This window comes from Canis aureus, chromosome 2 (assembly GCF_053574225.1).
Source record: "Canis aureus isolate CA01 chromosome 2, VMU_Caureus_v.1.0, whole genome shotgun sequence".
NCBI classification, from domain to species: domain Eukaryota; kingdom Metazoa; phylum Chordata; class Mammalia; order Carnivora; family Canidae; genus Canis; species Canis aureus.
The window spans coordinates 43,769,359-43,784,764 of NC_135612.1; the positions used below are offsets into that span (position 1 = coordinate 43,769,359).

The following is a 15,406-nucleotide window of genomic DNA, read 5'->3' on the forward strand; positions in this document are numbered from 1 at the left end:
CTGGGAGGTGCCAGAAGTGAAGGCCTTTCCAGTGAGGGACAGACTAACTTGCCTTTGGAACTATTGTTCTGTATACATTTCAAGCAAATTACCTTAAGCTGCCACAGAAAAATGGACTGAATTTCCGTCTCAAAAATGTTGTGATTTCTTTTCTTATTCTAACCAAATATTTTCCATTCATAACTAATGTCATATTTATAATTTCTTTTCTTGTTTTTTAAGAGGGTCCCTCAAAATGTATGTGCTTCAAACTCCACAAAGTCTGAACTGTACCTTCTCCTGACTGTGGGGGCAAGGACAGGTAATGTGTGGATTTGGGTTCATGGCTCCAGGACATGGTGGAAAAAATTCCTCACCTGGTTCATCTGTCTGCCCCACAACCATCAGACCACGTCTAGTGATCCACCTGGGACAGCAGCTCCAAGACTGGGATTTATTTAGAACCTACCTCTATATCTGTCTGAAGAGATCATTCCAAATCTTCTTGCTCCACTCTGCACTGTTCATACCCTCTCCCTTCCTGACACATTTTTTAACCATCCCAACTACAATGATTTTTTTTAAATTTTATTTATTTATGATAGGCACACAGTGAGAGAGAGAGAGAGAGAGGCAGAGACATAGGCAGAGGGAGAAGCAGGCTCCATGCACCGGGAGCCTGACGTGGGATTCGATCCCGGGTCTCCAGGATCGCGCCCTGGGCCAAAGGCAGGTGCCAAACCGCTGCGCCACCCAGGGATCCCCGCTGCGCCACCCAGGGATCCCACAATGATTTAATCTGCATGCATGTGTACCAAAATTACTCTTTTTCTGTAAGAGACATCCAGAAGTAAGGCAGGCATAGAGTTTTGTATAAAAATAGGCAAAATAAATATTTTCTTCTACTCCCTTTATTGTACTTATTGCAAAGGCTAGAATACTCTGAGCCTTTATTAAATAGAGAATAGAGTACCAATCTTTGATATGCAAAAATATGTAAAGTTATGTCCTACTTTATGAATATTTAACATCGATTCTATACAAACTATTATGTAAAATCTAAACTAAAAATTCTCTTAAGTAAATTATTCTTATTCCAGAACAATAATTATCAGTCTCTAAATTGAGTTCCTTTAGTTCCTTTAAAATTTATTTTGATTTATCATAAATCTATTTCTGATCAATTTTTAGTTTTTTTTTCTTAAAGATTTTATTTATTTGAGAGAGAGAGAGCAAGAGAGAGAGCACAAATGGGTGGAGGGGCAGAGAGAGGGGGAGAAACAGATTCCCCACTGAGCAGGGAGCCCTACACCAAGGCCCTAAGATCATGACCTGAGCTGAAAGCAAATGCTTAACCAATTGAGCCACCCAGACAGCACTCTGATCAATTTTTAGTAATAGTTTTTGAATAAATCATGATATATTTACATTCTATCTCTTCTAAAAAGATTATCATCACCAGGATTAGAGAATCATAATTTTTAACTTGTTCTGGCTAGAATTATTGGCTAGTTATAGAAATTTAGCAGCTTAGTTGCAGAAATTTTCCTGAATGTTTTCCTGAATGATCCCATTTGAAATAAATGGGATCAATCGAAAAATCATTCAGTAAATCTTATTATTAAAAATAATGATAATTATTTTAAACTGTGTTTATTACATAGGAAACAAAATTGAAATATTAAAGACTATTATTAAAACTTTCTTCTATGAATAAGTTGTTTATCTTTATTAATATGAATCCTTTTTTATTCCACATTATAAAATACATTTATATTTATTTAAGTGCATTTTATAAAATGTATTCCTATAGTATATACACATTTATATATAAATTCTTTATATATGTATATAATGCATTTAAATACATTAATGCTAGTGGAGTGTCCTTAGTTTCCAATGTGAAATCCCAGGGAACGTGCATTGGGTAAATACGTGGTACGTGGATCTAAGAATGAATACATTCTAGAGGCCACTCGTGTTCTACTTGTCCCCAGATGTCCCCCAGGACATCTCAATGATGCCATAAAGAATGAAATACCTTCTTTAAAACAATAAGAATGTAAATCCCCCAAAGACACCATTTATTTCCTTCTGTTATTTCCCTTTCAAGGTGGTAATCCCTGTAAGGTTTTATTTGCCAAAATGTAACACCCTAAAAAATGTTTTAATAGACATTTAAGTTGTATTTTTGAACACTTGGGACCAAAAAAATGATAATACTATTTTAGCAAGAGTCCACTGGCATATTGAGAAATATGCACTGTGAAGAAGTAAAGATGATCTGGTTAGAAAGATGAACACGAGCTTTTTTTTTTTTTTTTTTTAAGTTCAATACCACATTGTATTTACCTTTTTAACATTTCTCTTAGGGCTTTGGAATAAGAGGTCTTACTTTTAACAGCAAGCACTTTGTTCAGCTCCGGATTTTGGCAAAGTTCAGCATTCTAGAAGTCGACAATGCCACAAAGTCAATATTTTCAAATTCAGTATAGGATCTGGGTGAAAGGAGAAACTCTCTTTTGAATGTGCTCGAAAAATGTAATTTCTTCCTTTAAGAAACCGAACATTCATTGTCTTATCCAATAAAAGCTTCAAAAAAAAGTCGGATGGACTGAGTTTGGAATAAAACGTCATGGACATTTCACAGTCCTTCCTTCTGAAGTATGCAAAAGTGGAGTGGTCTTCCCCAGAAGGGAGGCTCTCTCTTACATTTCTGTGTTAAAAAATAAACAAAAATTCCCCATTGGATGATCATCTGAAAAGTCCCACTCTATAGAAAATATATACTCTGACTTTTAAATGTCGACCAGCCTTGGAAATCTATATGACATAAACTTTTGCCAAAAAATCAATCTTGAGTTATGATTTGATTAGCAGAAAATTGCTATCACATTTGTTTCTACATTTGTCTACCTCATGTCCTTTTCATTCATAGGCTGGCTGATTCAAACCTTCTTTAAAAACTCCCCGAGAAAGTCTGTGACATTAAAATGTCCTTTGATGCTCTTTCACTAAGCAGTGAATATTAACAGTTATGGTGACCCTGTTCCCTAATGTGTCTCAGCAGGATCAATAGCAGTTAAGTGCCACTGTTTTACAATTAAAAAGGGGATCATTTTAAATTTAAAAGCTCATAGCTAATTTTCTTCTTGGCACTTAATGGCGTAATTCATTTTTGAAAAACCTCATTGGGAGAATGTAGGCTTTTTTTTTTTTTTTTTTTTGGTGGCAGCCTAGGAAGAGGCTAGTTTTAGTTTTAGGACCTCTTTCTTGTTGACTCTGAGATGATTTATAGCAGTCCTTTCATTAGGCTGCCAGTAAGGCATCCATAAAATTTTCTCCAAAATAGAGGACCCTGATGCAGAGCATTGGCAATCATTGCAATTCGCTGTCAAAATTATTCAACGGCCACTTTCCACTTTGTTTGGAACTTTCTTCCTGAGTGCTGCTGTTTTCAGCCAATCTTGCCTTTACAGTCAAATTTTTCCTCCCTGATTTTTGCTTTCTTTTTTGGTGACCTCCTCCTGTTCCCTATTAGGAATCCTAGGCATATGACAGGTGGATTGGAGCAGTGCATACATTTTTCCAACATCTAATTGGCTAACATTATGCTGAAAATGTCATTCTGATCCTACCTCATTGACATTGCAGAGAGCCTTGGCTCTCTTTCTACATGAGGATGGCTTTCCTGCTTCCCAATTACAACAGTAACAGACGCATCGAGTTACGAGTTATGTATACAGTATATCCCTGGGGATAAGCACTCGATACAGATCCACTCTGGGGTAAGTCTCATGTCTGCTTCCAGAATTTACATCTTGAGGCAAAGGAGAGATATTGTCTGTCATTTATACTTGCTGCTTGAAGCTTAGAAGAATATATTAATGCATTTGGTACTTTTGTGTTTTTTTTTTTAATATGTCTAATTAAAAAGTAGAAGATATCCACCAGTTTCCTCCTAAAAGCTCATACTACCTCTAAGATAAAAAGCAAACAATTGAATATTGATTGTATGCAAGGCACTGTGGTCAGCTCTTCATACATTTTTTTTCTCTGATCCTCAGCCAACCTTACAAGATAGGCATAACTTTTCATAGTTCACAGATGAAGTCATTGAATCTCAGAGAGGTTAAGTTACATGCTTATAGTCACACAGCTTGTAAGTTATTGTGAGTGGGACTGCAGATTTGAACTGTCTCACTTTCAAATCCCCTCATCCTTGAGTTATACAGTTTGCCATATCCATTGAAACTGCTTTAGATTTAACTATGTATCTTCCATTTAAGCATCAAAATAAACTCACCAGAATTTATAGGCTTTTCAAAAACATTTGTAAGACACTAGTTATTAGAAAACTGGGACCAGCCAAAATATATTATGTCAGTTCTTCATGCAAGATTCGATCCTTTAAAAAATTCTTGTGACTTTTGTTTATTATAGTATGCCACAAACGATGAGCTGATACTAATTAAAGACCACATGAAACACCTAGTTTCATCCACTTTCCTTCTAAATATGACCATTTTCTCTGTAAATATAAAGTTTGGACCGAACCCTAATGTCCTAATAAAGGAACCCTGAATACACAGGTCACATGCATATTAGATTAAGGTTTGGAATAAATGGAATATTAGGACCTCAAAGACTAATGTCCCCTGAAAATATGATCGAATTCTACTAGGAAATTTTGTCTTTATTTCCCTTGCCTGTGTGTAAAAATAGCAACCATGGAAGAGGGGAATTTATGGATATTGCTACCTCTTGCAGGAAACTGGCTCTAATTAAGAAATAAAAGCAAAAAGTGTTCTTGTATACAAAAGTCATTCTTTTATTCAATTATTTTCTTGCTTCATTCCCCTTTTATTTTTTAGTTTTTTAAAGATTTTATTTATTTACTCATAAGACACACATAGAGAGGCAGAGACATAGGCAGAGGGAGAAGCAAGCTCCCTCGGGCCATGTAGGACTAGATCCCAGGACCCCGGGATCACGACCTGAACCTAATGCAGATGTTCAACCACTGACCCATCCAGGTGCCCCGACCGACCCCCTCCCTTTTAAGAGTTTTAGTTACTTAAATAATCTTTACACCCCGTGTGGGGCTCGAACTCAGGACCCTGAGATCAAGAGTTGCATGCTCTTCATATTGAGGTCCCCAGGTACCCCTTTTTTCTCCTTTTCCCTTTTCATTCCTTCCTTCCTCTTCCCTCCATCCTTTCCTCCCTCCTTTCTTCTTCTTCTTCTTTTTTTTTTTTAATTTCCCCCAAAACGTATTAAACTCCAATGCACTTCTTGAATTCACTTTTCCTCTTTTTCCCAGACATCTTTGTGTAAAGTGGCTGAAAACGACTTCCGTCCCAGCCCCGCAAGGGTAAGATACAGGCGTGTCATTGGTGCCCGCGTTGATTTAAATGCAATGGGAGACCTCGGGGACGCTGCCACCTGACCGGTGGGTTCCGCGTAGGAGGGATCTGTGGCGCCCGCACGGCCGGTGAGCGGCCGGGTTTGCAGCGGCGCGGGGCTAACGTGCCACCGAACAACACAATTAGCTGCTGACACACCAGGTGCTGCCTGTTTCCTGCCACGTTACACTTTTCACGTGCCACGTAATGGTGTTTGCAAAGTACTCCCCGGTCTTCAGTTTGCCAGCCTGCCCCCGCAGCCCCCGCCCCCGCCGCCCCGCGTTCCTCCAGGCGGTCCCGGGGGACTCGCGGAGCTGCGTGCGGCTGGGCTGCAAAGGCGACTCCAGCAAGCGCAGCCTCCGCGCCCAGCTGTGGCCCAGCGACTGAACGCCGGCCACCAGGCACCGTTAATTCCACTTGTATGCTGCGGATGAAGCCAATCGGTACTGTCATTTCGCTTTCGTTTACGTTGAAAGAAGAGGGAAAGCGGCTCTAACAGACTCGGGCACTTTGGTCGCTGCGTGTGCCCATTGGCTGCCGCGCGTCCGGCCGGGCGCCGAGGGGCTTCGGCGGGGCTGGGCTTTTCTGGCTCCTCCCCCGCCCCCTCTTTGAAGCCGCTGCGCGCTGCCGCCCGCCTGCTTGGTGCCTTCCAAACCCGCCTCATCCCTGCGATAGACAATACCCACTCTATTGTTTTCTTCCTGCCGTCGTTATCCCTTTGTATTTACATAAAGGGGCTGCGCTCCGAGTGGGCCTAGATGCTGACGAAGGTAGAGCGTCCGTGCGCTTGCTTGGATTGCGTTAGCGGCTGATTACCCGGCGCTGCCCCCGAGCCTCGGCTCTTCTCCGCTGGAGCACACTGTAATTTAGATTTGCATCGTGTCCGATTACATGGGGGGTTAGGACACAGCCAAACGTGTTTTGACATTAGGTTTTAATCGTCTCGCCCCCACCCCCCACCCCATGGTGTTTACGGGAAGAAGCATAGTGGTAGGTGTGGCAAGACCCTTCGGACGGTTTGATTGGGTCCTCCCAGTCTTATTCCTGTTGAAGCCAGGAGCATTATCTGTCTCCCTCAGGAGTGAGCAGCCTCCTTTCCATCCACCGCGGTAATTTCAGTTCGTGTTGAGGGTTAACTCGTGTTTGTTCCATCCTTTAGGCGATTTGCATTCATTTCTACAGCAACTCTATGAACTGGTCCTGTGATTCCCATTTCACCAAAAGGGAAAAGTGGTACTCACCTTTGTGCAGCAGAGCCACTCAAGATCATCACCTTAAGAGAGTGGGTGCGAGCCTGAAAGTGAGTCCCTTACACGTTTGTGCTTACCTCCCCACTCTAGGATTATGGGGATGCATTTGAGAAGCAAAGGGTCCGTTTGTGTAGGGTTGTTTGGTGAGGGGAGGGGTATTTGCAAATACTGTACAGCTGGATCTTCACTAATATTTGAGTTAACCAGTCCTCACAAATATCTCACACGGTGGGTGAGAAGCATTCCCACTCTGTCCTAGAGGGTCATTAGGAGGGTTCAGGCAGAGCAGGCCATCTGGACCAGAAACTCCCAATTGGCCTTTGGTCTAACAAAATGTGTCCAATTTTCAAATGTGTTGTTATTTTACAAACTTGATCATCACAGAGCAGTGGTCTGACCTGGCTATTTTCTTGGGTACTCCTGAGCCCTCTGGGACTACATGACACACTCTCAGGGGTGTTCACAGGGATCCATAGGGTAGAGTGCCTTTTCTGTGCTCATGCCAGTTCAGGGGGATAACTTCTACTCCAAAGCAGAGCTGGGTCTCTGCCGTCCCAAGCAGTCAACCACTCTCAAAGCATTTGGCAGCAATCAGAGCAAAATTTCAGGTTGGTTCTCTGAAGTTAACGTGGTTCAATAAAAAGGATGGACTTTTTCATAGTTTTTCTGATAGTTCCAACATGAAGCTGCCACATTATGAGCCAACTCATGAGCAGAGGGTTGTAGTAGAAAGAAGGGCATGGATTTGAGAGCCATCTGGTCTTCCCCGGCTCCAGGAAGAAAGGCCAGTTATTAATTTTTGTGAGGTTTAGTTTTCTCTTCTGGAGGGTGGAGATGATAAATATCTATCTACCTTTTGGAAATGTAAGGACAAAATAAAATAGGCATCTCATCATCTCTGTTATATAATAGAAACTCAAGGCAATGGATCAATCTCTTCTCTTTCTTCTTTTTCATTATCTTTTCCCTTTCTTACCTTTCTTTATCTTAGGTTTTACCACCATACTCCAAAGAAAATGGAAACTCTCTGATGATTTCTCCCTTGCTTGCACACCTGACATTTCATTGGGCACCAACAACTGACTATTCTACCTTTCTAGTGTCACTAATGCCCTGACATTGTGCCCATCCACACAGCCTACATCATTTCTCATCTCTGTGTCTTGTCTCTTGACCTTCAGGCTATCTGTCCTAATGCTGCCAGAGTCATCCTTCTGAAATTCAGGCCAAGCCATGTCAGTCCATATTATATCTTCAATGCTAAGGCACTTAAATATTCAAAAAAGTAAGAACTCTATTTTTTTATTGAAGTATAGCTGATACACAAAGTTATATTAGTTTCAGGCATGCAATGCAATGATTGAACAAGTCCATACATCATGGTATGCTCACCACAAGAAGCCAGGGTTGTTGTTGTTGTTGTTTTCTCCAATTTGTTTTTAGCTATATTTGCTCAAGTATATTTGGCCATGAAACAGCTATGAACATTTCATGGGACACTATAGTTAAAAGGACAGCGATTTGGGAATCACTCTTTTAAAAGTGCTATAAAGCTTCTCTTGGCTCTGTAGAAGTATTTCTCCATGTTCCATTATTACTTCACTGGTGATAGTAAAGAAAAGCAGGTGTCCAGATTGTTATCTACAGACTCACTTTTAGGCTAACATTCAGTAAGCACTTATTCCATGCCAGGTACTATGTTAAACATTTTACATGCATTGACTTACCAAATATTCCCCCCACTCCTACTAGGAAACAATTATTATTTTCTAGGATGGAAGAGAAATCAGATGACTCTCCTAAGTTATTTCACTAAAGTAGTGGGGCTTGAGTATACACAGCCATTGGGCTGATCCCATTTTTAAGCAGGCAGACCTCTTCTGGGGTTTTGTATTTTATTTTATTTTTTAAAAAGATTTTATTTATTTGTTGCAGAGAGAAGAGAGAGAGAGAGAGAGAGAGAGAGAGAGAATGAGCAGAGGGAGCAGCAGGCTCCCCATTGAGCAGGGAGTCCCAATGTAGGGCTTGATCCCAGCATCCTGGGATCATAACCTGAGTCAAAGGCAGACACTTAACCCACTGAGCCACCCAGGTGCCCCAGTGTTTTGTATTTTAAAAGTTTGGACCACACCATGGCATTTGCCAATTCAAGTGCCTTCCAAAGTACACCTGCCCTGCTGTTACCAGGTAACAGCTCTGACATTCATCATCTGGAATATTCTGGAGACATTTAAGTGAAACACCGAAAAGCACCATATTTGTTCTCCTAATTCTGTCATATTCTATACCCTGTTGGTGTCTCTAGCCACCTTGTAAATGAAAACGGTTCTTTTTCCCCCGCTGAGATCCAGCCGAGAGCTAAAATTTTTACTCCTTTTTCCTTAACCAGGGGTTTCTGGTTAAACCAATTTATCTCCATTAGTTTAATCACAGGGAGTTGGGGGTTGCAGCTCTGAGTTTGGGAAGAAGTAGAGTGAAACCACGTGGCCTATAGGTTGGAGGAAGAGGCCAAATACTCCTGTTGATATGGGAGGAAGACTTGTGCAGGACGAAGCAGGGCTCCACCCATCCTGCTGCTTGGTGTCTCGGTTGTCCCATCGCATGGTGTACACTGAGAGCCTCGCTTCCAGGCACAGGACTGCTCAGCATAAGAACTCTCCTGTTTGTCTCTGACCAAGCTGAAAGAAGTGAGTTGTGTGATCCAGACAAGTCATTTTTTTCTTCTAGATCTATGCAATGGGATGCTCCCATGACCCTGGCCTCCTCATTCTTGTTCTGGATCCTTGCCTTCAGCTACTCCTCTCTCTCCTGCTCTTGCCTCTGAAATGCACCACCACACCACCCTCAAGCCCGGCTCAAGTCTGGCCTTCCTTGACCATGCTAATACCCCACACTGCCTTCCTGCCTCCTTACCACCACCACAATACTCTGCCTCCCATTCCCCACTTTGCCCTTTGTTCATCCCAAAGCATTTATCATTGTTTAGCCTAATTTACTTAAATATGTTATTTTTAAAGCATTTTTAATATAAAACCGTACGGATAATAGAGTTCCCATATAGCTTTTTTCCCTGCCTCACTTTCCCTAATAGTAACATCTTGCATTAGTGTGGTATATTTGTTATGATTGATGAGTCGATATTGATACATTATTATTAACTAATGCCCATAGTTTACATTAGGATTGACTCTATGTCCTACAGTTCTATGGGTTTTGAGAAATGTATCACGACACACACACATATATATATATATATATATATCACTGCAGTATCATCCAGAATGGTCTCAGTGCCCTAAAAATTCCCTTTGCTCTACCTTTTCGTCCATCCCTCCCTTATGTCAAACTCCAGGCGACCACTGATCTTACTACTACTGTCTTTTCCCAGAATGCCATATAGCTGGAATTCAGACGGTAGGTAGCCTTTGCTGATTGGATTCTTTCACTACGCATTTAAGGTTCTTCCATGTCTTTTAGTGACTTGATAGCTCATTTCTTTTTATTACTGAATAATATTTTGTTGTCGGGATGTACCACTGTTTAACCATTCACTGAAGGGTAACTTGGTTGCTTTCAAGTTTTGGCAGTTATGAATCAATTTCTATGAACATTCATGAGCAGGTTTTCTTTTCTTTTCTTTTCTTTTCAATCTTTTTTTTTTAAGATTTATTTATTTATTTATTTATTTATTTATTTATTTATTTTTTATTTATTTATTTATTATTTATTTATTCAGAGAGAGAGAGGCAGAGACACAGGCAGAGGGAGAAGCAGGCTCCATGCAGGGAGCCGACGTGGGACTCGATCCCGGATCTCCAGGATCCCACCCCGGGCTGCAGGCGGCGCTAAACCGCTGCACCACCGGGGCTGCCCTTTTCTTTTCTTTTCTTTTCTTTTTTTTCATGAGCAGGTTTTCTAAGGGATAGGAGTTTTCAACTCATTTGAGAAAATACCTCAAACTTTCTCATTTGGAGAAATATCTGGGTGGCTCAGCCAGTTGAGAGTCCGAGTCTTGGTTTTGGATCAGGCCATCGTCTTAGGGTCATGAGATCAAAGCCCCACATTGGGCTCCATGCTCAGTGAGGAGTCTGCTTGAGGATTCTCTCCCTCTCCCCTTCCCCTAGCTCATGTGTGTCCTGTCTCTCTTTCTCAAATAAATAAATAAATCTTAAAAATAAATACCTAGGAGAATGGTTGCTGAACTGTGTGGTAAGCCTATGTGTAGCTTTATAAGAAATGGCCAAGTTGTCTTCCAAAAATGGCTATACTAGCTTACTTTTTTTTGACTTTGTTTTAATTGTATGTCTCATCAGCCATTATGGAAGTGCCTGTTTTGTACAGCCTCCTTACCAAAGCAGGTTGCCAAACTAGGATTTTTGCCAGTCTAAGATGTGTGAAATTGTATTTCAAGGTAGTTTGAATTTACATTTCTTATTTTAGGAGTGAATTTGGTATGTTTTTTACATTTGAGAGTCACTTGGTTTTCTATTTCCCTGAACTGGCAATTCATATCTCATGCCCATATTTCATTCAAGTTCTTAGTATTTTTTGTCTTTATTTCAACAGGGCTATATATATTAAGGATGTAAATCTTTCATTGGTGGTATAAATTGCAAATATTTCCCCAAGTATGACATTTGTCTTTTTATTTGACACTTGTTGTTTTTCCTTTATTACGTTAAATGTTCTTTTTTAAAAAAAATTTATTTATTTATTCATGACAGACACAGAGACAGGCAGAGACACAGGCAGAGGGAGAGGCAGGCTCCATGCAGGGAGCCTGTTGTGGGACTTGATCCCCAGTCTCCAGGATCACACTCCAGGCTGAAGGTGGCGCTAAACCGCTGGGCCACCAGAGCTGCCCATTAAATGTTCTTTATTAGAGTCCATTTTACAGTTCTTTCCATTATTGTGTACTGATTTTGAGTGGTAGTTAGAAAATTTTCCCCTTCTGAGATTATAGAAGAATTCGTCCACTTTTTTTTGAAAAATCTCTGATCCATTTGGACTGTATCAGTCTGTAATGTATGAAAACAGATAGAATTTTATCGTATTCCATGTGGTGATCCATGATCTTAACATTACTTATTAAAAAATCTACTTTTTCCCAACTGATTTTTGAGTTGTCACTTTTATATATGCCAGATTTCCATGTGGACTCTTTCTGCATTTTATATTTTATTTTATTCATTTGTTAATTTATGCATGTACCAAAAACACTATTTCCTTTACAGATCATTTATAATATTTCAATATGTGGTAAAACATGTTTCCCCTGCAGAAGAAATTTTTTTTCTGTTTTTTGAGATACAATTTATCTGCAATAAAATTCATCTGTTTAAACTGACAATGTGCTGCATTTTGTCAAAAAACATCAAACTGTGAAAACCACCACTACCATAATGATGCCAATAATCTCCAACATAAGCAGTTTCCTATTGCACCTTTGCAGTTGATTCCTTCCTCTGTCCCTGGGAAACCGGTGAGGTGCTTTTTTTTTTTTTTTTTTTGTCAATGTAGATTGCATTTTTTATAATTTAATGTAAAAGGAAACATACCATATTCACTCTTTAATATCTCATTGCTTTTACTCAGCTTAATTGTTTCAAGATTCATAATGTGTGGCAGTAGTTTGTTCTTTTATATTTTAAGTAGAATTTCATACTATGCATAAGCTGTATTTTCTTTATGCATTCACCTGTTGATGGATATTTGCGTTACTTCTAATCTCCTTGGTTCTTCAAAATAAAACTGTTCTGCATGTTTCTATGTAAGTGTTTGTATAGACATATGCTTTCATTTTTATTAGATAAATATTTAGGAGTATAAGTATTTTCATAGATAAATAGTTAGAAATGAATGCATGTTGATTTTTTTAAGAAACTGCAAAGAATATTCCAAAGTAACTAGATCCTTTTAAATTCCACTAGAGTCCCACTGTTCCATATCTTCATCAACACTTAGTGCTAGCAGTCTTTTTAATTTGGACTTTTATAATGGATATGTATTGCTATTTTGTGGTGATGTATCTACTTTTGCGAAGAGTCTGTTCAAATTTTTTCCTTTTAAAAAATTGTGTCTTTTTTAATATTATTGAACTACATGAATTCTTTGTATATTCTGGGTAAAAGTTCTTCCATCAGATATATGTATTACAAACATTTTCTATCATTCTGTGTCTTTTTATTTTCTTAAAGAAACACAAATACTTTTTATTTCAAAATAGTCATATTTATCATGTTTAATGGTTTTCCTGTTTAGAGACCTTTGCCTACCCCAAAGTTGCAATGGTTCCCCTCCCTTTTATTCCTTTACCTTTGGCAGTATATCTGTGGTCCATTTTCAGTAAATGCTTTGCTGTGTGATATAAGGGTGTGATATAAGGGATTTTCAGTTTCCTTCCTCCATAGAGTTGCCCAGTTGTTTCAGTGTGATTTGTTGTAAAGAATTCTTATTCTCCATTGTCAAGTATCAATTGGCCACATATGTGTGTCTTTTTCTAAACTCTTTATCCTGTTCTATTTATCTGATTATTTTTCACCAATAACACATGGTCTTGAAATTTGGTAGTATAAATTTTACATCTTGATTCTTCTTTTTAAAATACAACTCTTTTAGTTGATTTGAGCTTCTATATAAATGTTAGAACCAGCACATCAAAGTTTGAACTTTTTTTCAAAGAAATGAAAATCTGGTAGAATTAGAATTAGATTAGATTGAATATTTAGATCACTTTGGAGGAACACATTGAGTTTTTTAATTAAGGAAAATAATATATATATATCTGTATTCCTTTAGGTCCTTTTTAATATTTATCAGCCTTATAGTTTTCAGGGTAAATAACTTACATACCTTTTTAAAATTATTTTTTTTTAGAGTGTCTGGGTGGCTCAGTTGGTTAAGCATCTGCCTTTGGGTCATGATCCAGGATCCTGGAATGGAGTCCTACATCAGGCTTCCTGCTCAGAAGGGAGTCTGCTTCTCCCTCTGCCCCTTCCCACCCCTGCTTGTGCTCTCCCTCTCTCTCTCATAAAAATAAATAAATAAAATATTTAAAAATTATTTAAAAATTATTTTATTTTTTAAGATCAATTTATTTATACTAAAAACAAACCCAGTTCACCAATTTCTTTCACCCCTACTGCCCACCTCTGGCAACCATCAATTTGTTTTCGGATTCCACATATAAGACAGATCATATGTTAGTTGTCTTTCTCTATCTGACTTATTTCACTTAGCATAAAATCTTTGAGATTTATACATGTTGTCATGAATGGTAAGATTTTATTTCTTTTTATGACTGTATAAATATTCCATTGCATGGCCCTTCATGAAAATGATGCTGAAAGTGAAGAAGGAAGCCCCTGCCCCTCCCAAAATGGAAGCCAAAACAAAGACTTTGAAGGCCAAGAAAGTAGTGCTGAAAGGTAGAGGTAGCCACAGGCACGCACACAAAAAGATCTGCACATCACCTACCTTCCCACGGCCCAAGACACTGCCTCTCTGAACACAGCCCAAATATTCTCAAAAAAGCACCCCCAGGGAAACAAGCTTGACCACTATGCCATCATCAAGTTTCCCCTGACTACCGAGTCAGCCATGAAGAAGACGAAGGCAACAACAGATTTGTTTCATTGTGGATGTCAAGACCAGTAAGTACCAGATGCAACAGGCCATGAAGAAGCTCTATGGCATTGATGTGACCAAAGTCAACAACCTGATCAGGCCTGATGGACAGAAGAAGGAATATATTTGACTGGCTCTTGACTATGGTGCTTTGGATATTGCCAACAAAATTGGGATCATCTAAAATGAGTCTATCTGGCTAAATTTAAATACAGTTTTTTTTTTTTTACCATAAGAAATTCCATTGTAGATGTATGTGTGTGTTTCTATATGTATAAATTATATATTGTGTTATACACATATAAATACCTGTGTATATATTTACACACAAATATGCAAATATTTAACCACATACACATATCTAAATGCACACCCTACATACACAGATACACAAATATATATATATATCACATTTTCTTTATTCATCCATCAGTGAACACTTAGGTTGTTTGCATAATTTGGCTATTGTAAAAAACACTACAATAGACATGGGAGTACAGATATCTTTTCAGATTAGTGTCTTCATTTTCTTTGGCTAAATACTCAGTAGTGGAATTGCTGGATTAGATGGTAGTTTTATTTGCAGTTTTCTTGAGGGAATTCCATGCTGTTTTCTATACAGACACTACAATTTATATTTCCAGAAACAGTGCATGAGATTGCTTTTTCTCCACATCTTTGCCAACACTGGACATAGCTAGTCTTTTTGATAATAGCCATTCTAACAGATGTGAGGTGATATCTCATTGTAAATTTGATTTGCATTCCATGATTATTAATGAAGTAGAGCATCTTTTCATGTGCCTGCATTGGCCATCTGTATTCCTTCTTTAGAAAAATGTCTATTCAGTTCTGCTCATTTTTTTCATTGGATTGTTTTTTGGCTGTTCAATTGTATGAGGTTTTTATATATCTTGGATATTAGCCCCTTATTAGATATATGATTTGCTAATATTTTCTTTTATTCAGTAGGTTGCCTTTTAATTTTGTTGATGGTTTCCTTTGCTGTGCAAAATCTTTTTAGTTTGATGTGATCTTATTTGTTTGTTTCTACTTTTCTTGCTTTTGCTTTTGGTGTCAGATTCAAAAATCATCACCAAGACCTATGTTCATGAATTTAACATGTTTGTGCTCTAGGAGTTTTAT

At 38.8% G+C, this 15,406-nt stretch overlaps 1 long non-coding RNA gene across 2 annotated transcripts; it reads left to right on the forward strand.

Moving 5' to 3' along the window:
- Nucleotides 1–5,447: 5,447 nt before the first annotated feature.
- LOC144290566 (uncharacterized) lies at nt 5,448–13,657 on the forward strand. 2 transcript variants are annotated; one of them, XR_013358154.1, is made up of 3 exons: nt 5,448–5,827; nt 6,544–6,684; nt 13,511–13,657. It is a non-coding gene; the product is annotated as an uncharacterized LOC144290566 (long non-coding RNA). The 2 variants fall into 2 exon arrangements; XR_013358155.1 differs by lacking the exon at nt 5,448–5,827 and adding an exon at nt 6,016–6,154.
- Nucleotides 13,658–15,406: the final 1,749 nt, after the last annotated feature.